At 61.1% G+C, this 6,459-nt stretch overlaps 1 protein-coding gene across 1 annotated transcript in view; it reads right to left on the bottom strand.

The window, feature by feature from the left end:
* TTLL4 (tubulin tyrosine ligase like 4) overlaps positions 1-3,922 on the bottom strand; it is a 36,005-nt gene extending 32,083 nt beyond the window's left edge. Inside the window, exon 1 of the mRNA XM_045032004.1 lies at positions 3,791-3,922. The gene's annotated coding sequence lies outside the window, so the exon portion shown is untranslated. The remainder of the gene's footprint in view (positions 1-3,790) is intronic.
* Between the last annotated feature and the right edge of the window lie 2,537 nt (positions 3,923-6,459).

Here is a 6,459-nt window from a genome sequence, read left to right on the forward strand (position 1 = left end):
ACGCGGACGAGAGGGGGCTGAAGGTCCATAAACAAGGGCTCAGGACAGTGGTCACCAACCTGGCTCACCATCTCCAGCAGGGCTGCCACTAGGACCGGCTCCCTGCCTGCCGCAGCCCCACGCCGCTCCCAGAAGTGGCCAGCGTGGCCCCGGGGTGGGGGCCAGAGTTCTCCACACGCTGCTCCTGCCTGCAAGCACCATCCCCGCAGCTCCCATTGGCCGGGAATGGGGAACTGCGGCCAGTGGGAGCTTTGGGGGCGGCGCCTGCAGAGAGGGGCAGCGCACAGAGCCACATGCACCCCGCCCCCCTCCCAGAGCTTCCACGCAGTCCTCCAGCACAAGCCCCTAATGCAACTGTCCCTGTCGATCATATCTGTGACCTCTGCTGCCCAAGGATTACAGTGCCTGGAAGCCCACCTCCCATTTAAGAGCCCCAGCACACCTGGGAAATGCCTCTTTCCTGGCCACCTCCACAAGCCTGGCTCCAGCTCTCCCCGGTGCTGCAGCTTGGGCCAGGAAGGAGCCCCTAGATCTCCGGAGGAGGGGAACTGGCAGTGGAGAACCGGGGGTACGCAAAGACAAAGGCCAGTGCCGGGCAAAGGAAAAGCTTAGCAGCAGACAAAGGAGCACAACCTGCCCCCAAGCCGTGCCCGTTACGACCAGCTCGACGCTGTACTGCACCGAGACGCCGCCGTCCCCCTGGAAAGCAGCCGGAAAGCGCTCTCAAGCCCACACTCCCCACGCTGCGAGCTGGGAATCAGGAGCGCCGCAGTGACGACCGAGAGCCTGTCCATACAGCCCGAGGCGGGGAAAAGCACAACACCGTAGAGCTTATCGTCCGCGGCCCTCGCCCCAACACCGAACAGCAGCTCCCTCTCCGTCTGCTTTGCCCTGCCCTCCGCTGCCACAGCCCTGAGATTAGACAGCTGGGCAGAAACTGCGCTGGGGCATCACACACAGCGGGAGGCAGTCAGACCCGCAACGCCCCCTCCCACAAGCGCGGCATCTAGTTCTAGGCGCCGCATGTCACCAGGCATTGCCAAACTGGAAGGAGTTCAGAGAAGAGCCACAAGCATAATTAGGCGGCTCCGGGGACCGACTTGTGAGGAACAAAATCTGTTTATCTCGGCTAAGCAACAACCGGGAGCCAGAAGAGTCTTGCTGATGCCTGCAGGGTATAAACCAGGGGTCGGCAACCTTTCGGAAGTGCTGTGCCGAGTCTTCATTTATTCACCCTAATGGAAGGTGCCACTCATACCTTGTAACGTTTTTAGAAGCTCTCTTTCTATACGTCTATAAGATAACACTAAACTATTAAAGGGAAGGGAAGATGGTGCTGTAGCGTGTGGGGACCAATCTCCCAATCAGCTCGTGTAACATTTGAAACTCGATTGGCTCCAATGCCAGTGACGGGACAATACGGAACAAACTCTCCCGTGCTGGCTTCCCCACCTCTGGCTACTCGGCCTCCCGGCCAGGCTGGAGGCAGAGCTCAGCACCCATTTCTAGGCTGTTCTCAGTCCCTTCTGGGCATAGCTCCCCTGGCTGAGTCACCAGTTCCTTTATCTGACAGCAGAGCAGCGACCAAGGGTTCACACGCTCGGCAGGGCTCCTCCACCTCAGAGACAGAAAAGACGAGGCCCCAGATGCTGCCTTCCCATCCAGCTGTGAAGCCTCGGCCTCAGCAACCAGTGACTGGTGCTGTCAGATCTTAGCAGGGGTGACGGGCTATCAGAGGGCCCAGTCAATCACCCGGGTGGCCTATGCTGGCGCGCACCCTGCTGTACATTTCTAGATTTATCGATTCTGAGGCCAGAAGGGACCACTGTGCTCAGCCAGTCTGCCCTGCAAAACACAGGCCACAGACCAACTCCCAGGAGTTCCTGCATCAGGCCGGTAACTCATGTTCTGGCGACTCTAGCTTAGACTCCCCAAGCAGGAGAACTCCCACGACTTCCCTCGCGGCGGCTCCGCCAAAGCCTGATTCAGCTTCATGTCCGATTTCTTCCCAGCTATTCAGTTGGAACGTTCCCTGTTCAGTCAGTCACTCAGCGGGCTGGAAATGTAGGTGCGGGGGTGAGGGGGGTGGCTGCATTACAGAGCCTATGCTAGCACAGCCCCCTAGTGCGCACACGGCCTGCCCCACCACAAGGGGGTTTTCCACCTCCCTGAACAACTTAACTGGGGGCAGAAGCCCTCCTCTGTCGACATCGCAGCGCCCACACTGGGTTTTATCGGCACAGCCGCGTCAGGCAGGGACATGGTGTTCTCACGCCCCGACCGACGTAGATACGCCAACACAACCCTGAAGTGCAGACTAAGGCTATGTCTACACTACAGAGAGAGGTTAGCCTTTGTTAGGTCAACCTCCAGCCACCCCATTCATTCCTGCCTGGCTGATGGCCACACCGCCCTCAGTGCGCGGTCCTCACTAGGAGCGCTTCCGCTGACTGAAAAGGGCAGGGTGGGGGGCTGAGAGCCAGGGCTCAGCTCCTCACAGCTCCCCACTGGGAACCCAGCTGCCCCCCCGGAGCGTCTCACCTCCCCACTCCCAGCTGCGGGGCGGAGCGGCCACCCAGGGCTTCTCACCTCCGGCAGGGAGATCCACACCTGTAGTCTGGTCCCTGCGCTCCGAGTGGGGAGCCGGGACCCCGGGAGGCAGCTGAAGCCAGGCGCGTGGGTGGCAGCCCAGCTTGGAGCGGAGACCGGGCAGCAGCCAGGCCCCGGAGCCGGGAATCGGCTTCCTTGTCAATGCCATGGGTCCTCCAGCAGAGCCATGAAATTGATGAGCCGGCCAAGGGAAGTCAGACAGTGCCCCATCGCCCCGGTGGAGGTGGTTTAGTTCCATCGGCGGGAGGAGCGCCGTGCGCACACCTCCGCCCGTTTGGCCACAAGAGCTGACCTGTAAGGCTGGGAGGTGAACACGCGGCTCTTCACGCAGAACCGGGCTGGGCAGTCGTACGCGGCAGAGGCTGGGGCCCGAACCCCAATCTCTCAGTGGGAGGAAGGCGGATTCGAAGCTACTGACGGCCCAGGCTTTGGTCGAGGGGGCAGGAGGCTTTTCCTCAGCAGTTACCCTGCGGTAACCGTTACAGAACGGTAATACGGGTGCGCGGCTCACGCCCGGGCCAAGCTGCAGGGCACCGCTCGGCCCCGGGGCCAGGCGTGGGCGGCGCCTGCTGCCAGCCCTGGGCACCCAGCCGCGCCCTGGGGACACGCCAGCCGAGGTCGGCTCCCCCCAGGCCTGCGGGGAGCGGGGACAGGACCCAGGGGAAGCTGGGTCCCTCGGGGGAGGGGGGGAGTCGTGTCCCCTCAGCACAGGGGAGGCGGTGGGGAGCCCGCCTGGGGATGGAGGCGGGACCCTCCGGGGCCCCCTCAGCAGCGGGAAAGGAAAGGGGGAGGGGCAAGGTGGGATCCGGCCTGCGGCCCCTGCGGGAGGGGGGAGCTGGACCCAGGGGCAGTAGCTGGACACGTGGGGGCCAGGCCCCAGCCTGGGGGCGGGGGGAAGGAAGCGGGACTCCGAGGAAGGTGGCCCGCGGGGTGGAGGGGGGGCTGGACACGTGCGGGGCGGGCGCTGGGGAGACGTGGGGGGGGCTGCTGGGGGGGGAGCCGGACACGGGGGGGACCGGGGGGCCCTGGCCCGTGGGGGGAGGGGGAGTTGGACACGTGCGGGGCGGGCGCTGGGGAGACGTGGGGGGGGCTGGCCGGGGGGGGGAGCCGGACACGGGGGGGGCCCGGCCCGGGGGGGGGAGCCGGAAACGTGGGGGCGGGGGGGGACCCTCGGACTCACCGGCTCGGCGGGGCGGGCGGCCTGGGCCCCACCCGGCTTCTTCCTGCGGCCGCAGGCTCCCCGCGCGCCGGGCGCCGAACCGCCCGCCGTTACCATAGAGATCCGGGGCGGGGCCGGGACACCACGTGCTCCCGTCACTGAGACTACAGCTCCCAGCAGGCCCCGCGCCCCATGGAACTACGGATCCCAGCATGCCCCGCGCCCCATGGAACTACGGATCCCAGCATGCCCCACGCCCCATGGAACTACGGCTCCCAGCATGCCCCGCGCCCCATGGAACTACAGCTCCCAGCAGGCCCTGCGCCTCATGGAACTACAGCTCCCAGCAGGCCCTGCGTCCCATGGAACTACGGATCCCAGCATGCCCCACGCCCCATGGAACTACCCCCTCCCCCCGGCTAGCAAAGAGCAGGGCTCCCAGCATGCCCCGCGTGGCGCAGAGCCCAGGGCAGGGCTCCCAGCATGGCTCTGCTGGAGCTGGACTCTGTGGCCAGCAGGGCTGATGGGCGATGGCTCCAGGCTCCACCTCGCCGGCCACAGCCTGCCAAGCCAGGCTTCGCTCGAGGCCCCCAGCCGGGGTTTGGACCTGGGCGTGAAGCCAGCCAGTTGCCCACCAGCACTGCCCCCTCGGGTTCTCCTCCAGGATGTGCATCCACACAGCCCCGTGCCCGCCCAGTCATCCCACGGTCAGGCTTCCCAGCCGACCCCCCACCTCGCGGTTCAGGATTCAGAGAGCAATGCCCATGGTGCCCCCCATTTCACAGGGAGCAGGTGGATGGGTTATAGCCTGTCCCTGCCGTTGGTTCTTGGGTAATACCTGCTAAGACAAAGCAGCAGCACAGAGCATCCCCACTCCCTCTCTAATGCCCGTCTGTCTGTATGTGGCGGGGGCTAGAGGTGCGGGGGAATCTCTCCAACTGTGCTCATGGACAGACACGCTAAGCAGATAGTAAAAGCCACCTCTGGGGTAGAAGCTTATGGATTTATCTTGCCACCAGACTGCAGGTCGGAGATGACAGCTGGCAGCACTGGGCAGTACAGGAGGTAATGCACTTTCAGAGGTGCCCCACCTCAGCTGAGACAATAAATAGAGCTCTCTACCGCCCCAGCCCTGGCATGTGCCCGGGTCAAAGATAACGACCCCACAGTTTTCTAAAAGAGATGGGGCGAATGCCATGGTCCCAGCCAGCCAAACAGGCATGAATGACCAAAGCCACGTGTGAGCCAGGATAAAGAAGCTAGAGATAACTACCCAGCTCTGCCTTGATGGGGATGTAGTACTTCATCTGATCAAACAGGCAGATTCCATGAGAGGACTAAGGGGAAATCATGCCTCACCAATCTATTAGAATTCTTTGAGAGAAGTCAACAAACATGTGGACAAGGGTGACCGCAGGCAAACAGTGAGGTGGCAAAATTTGGAGATGATACAAAATCACTCAAGATAGTTAAGTCCAAAGGAGACTGCGAAGAGCTACAAAGGGATCTCGCTAAAGTGGGTGACTGGGCAACAAAATGGCAGATGAAATTCAGTGTTGATAAGGGGCAAAGTAACGTACATTGGAAAACATCATCCCAACTATACAGACAAAATGATGGGGTCTAAATTAGCTGTTACCATTCAAGAAAGAGATCTGGGAGTCACTGTGGAGAGTTCTTTGAAAACATCTGCTCATATGCAGCTGCCATCAAAAATGCGAACAGAAGGTTAGGAACCATCAGAAAGGGATGGATAAGAAAACAGAAAATATCATAATGCTGCTATATAAATCCATGGTAGGCCCACACCTTGAATACTGCCTGCAGATGTGGCCGCCCCATCTCAAAAAAGGTATGGAACTAGTTGCCAGGGGATGTTGTGAAGGCCAAAACTATGAGGGGGTTCAAAAAAAGAACTAGATAAGTTCCTGGAGGACAGGTCCATCAATGGCTATTAGCCAGGATGGGCAGGGACACAACCCCCTGCTCTGGGTGTCCCTAGCCTCTGATTGCCAGAACTGGGAGATGACATGGATCACTCTATGATTGCCTGGTTTGCTCATTTTCTCTGAAGCACGTGTGTGACCAAGTGGGACTGTTCTTAATGTTTCCTCTGAATACTGTGTGGGTGCCTCAGTTTCTGGCCGACCCTCTGTCTCCTGCAACTAATGGCCGGGGCCCTTCCCCCCTGCAAGGGGATGCTAAAGGTGAACAAAGAGATCAGGTGACCTCCTGGCCCGGGAAAGAGACACAGCCCAGAGAGGAGGGGGCTGGAGGGGGTTGCAGTTGGGAGCTGGCTGGGGATGAGGAGTGAGGGCAGACAGCGTTGTCTGGCTCACGGGACCCCAGAATGGACCCAGCTGAGGGGTCCGGTTCGCTGTACCTACAAGCTCTGTTTTAGACCCTGTTCCTGTCATCGAAGGAGAGACCCAGGAGGTGAAGCCGTGGGAGCTTCTTGCCCTGCAGACAGTCTGCTCCGAGGGAGAGGAGGCTCCCCAGAGTCCTGCCTGGCTTTGTGGGGAGCAGTTCCAGAGCATCGCCTGGGGACTCCGTGACAACCTGGCACTGGCCACTGTTGGAAGATGGGCTGATGGACCATTGATCTGACCCAGTCTGGCCATTCTTGGGTTTCTTTTGTAGACTCTTGCAGGGCCCCAAGGAGCCACAGGTTAGAGTATCAGTGATCTAGA

Source organism: Mauremys mutica, chromosome 10 (genome assembly GCF_020497125.1).
Source record: "Mauremys mutica isolate MM-2020 ecotype Southern chromosome 10, ASM2049712v1, whole genome shotgun sequence".
NCBI lineage: Eukaryota > Metazoa > Chordata > Testudines > Geoemydidae > Mauremys > Mauremys mutica.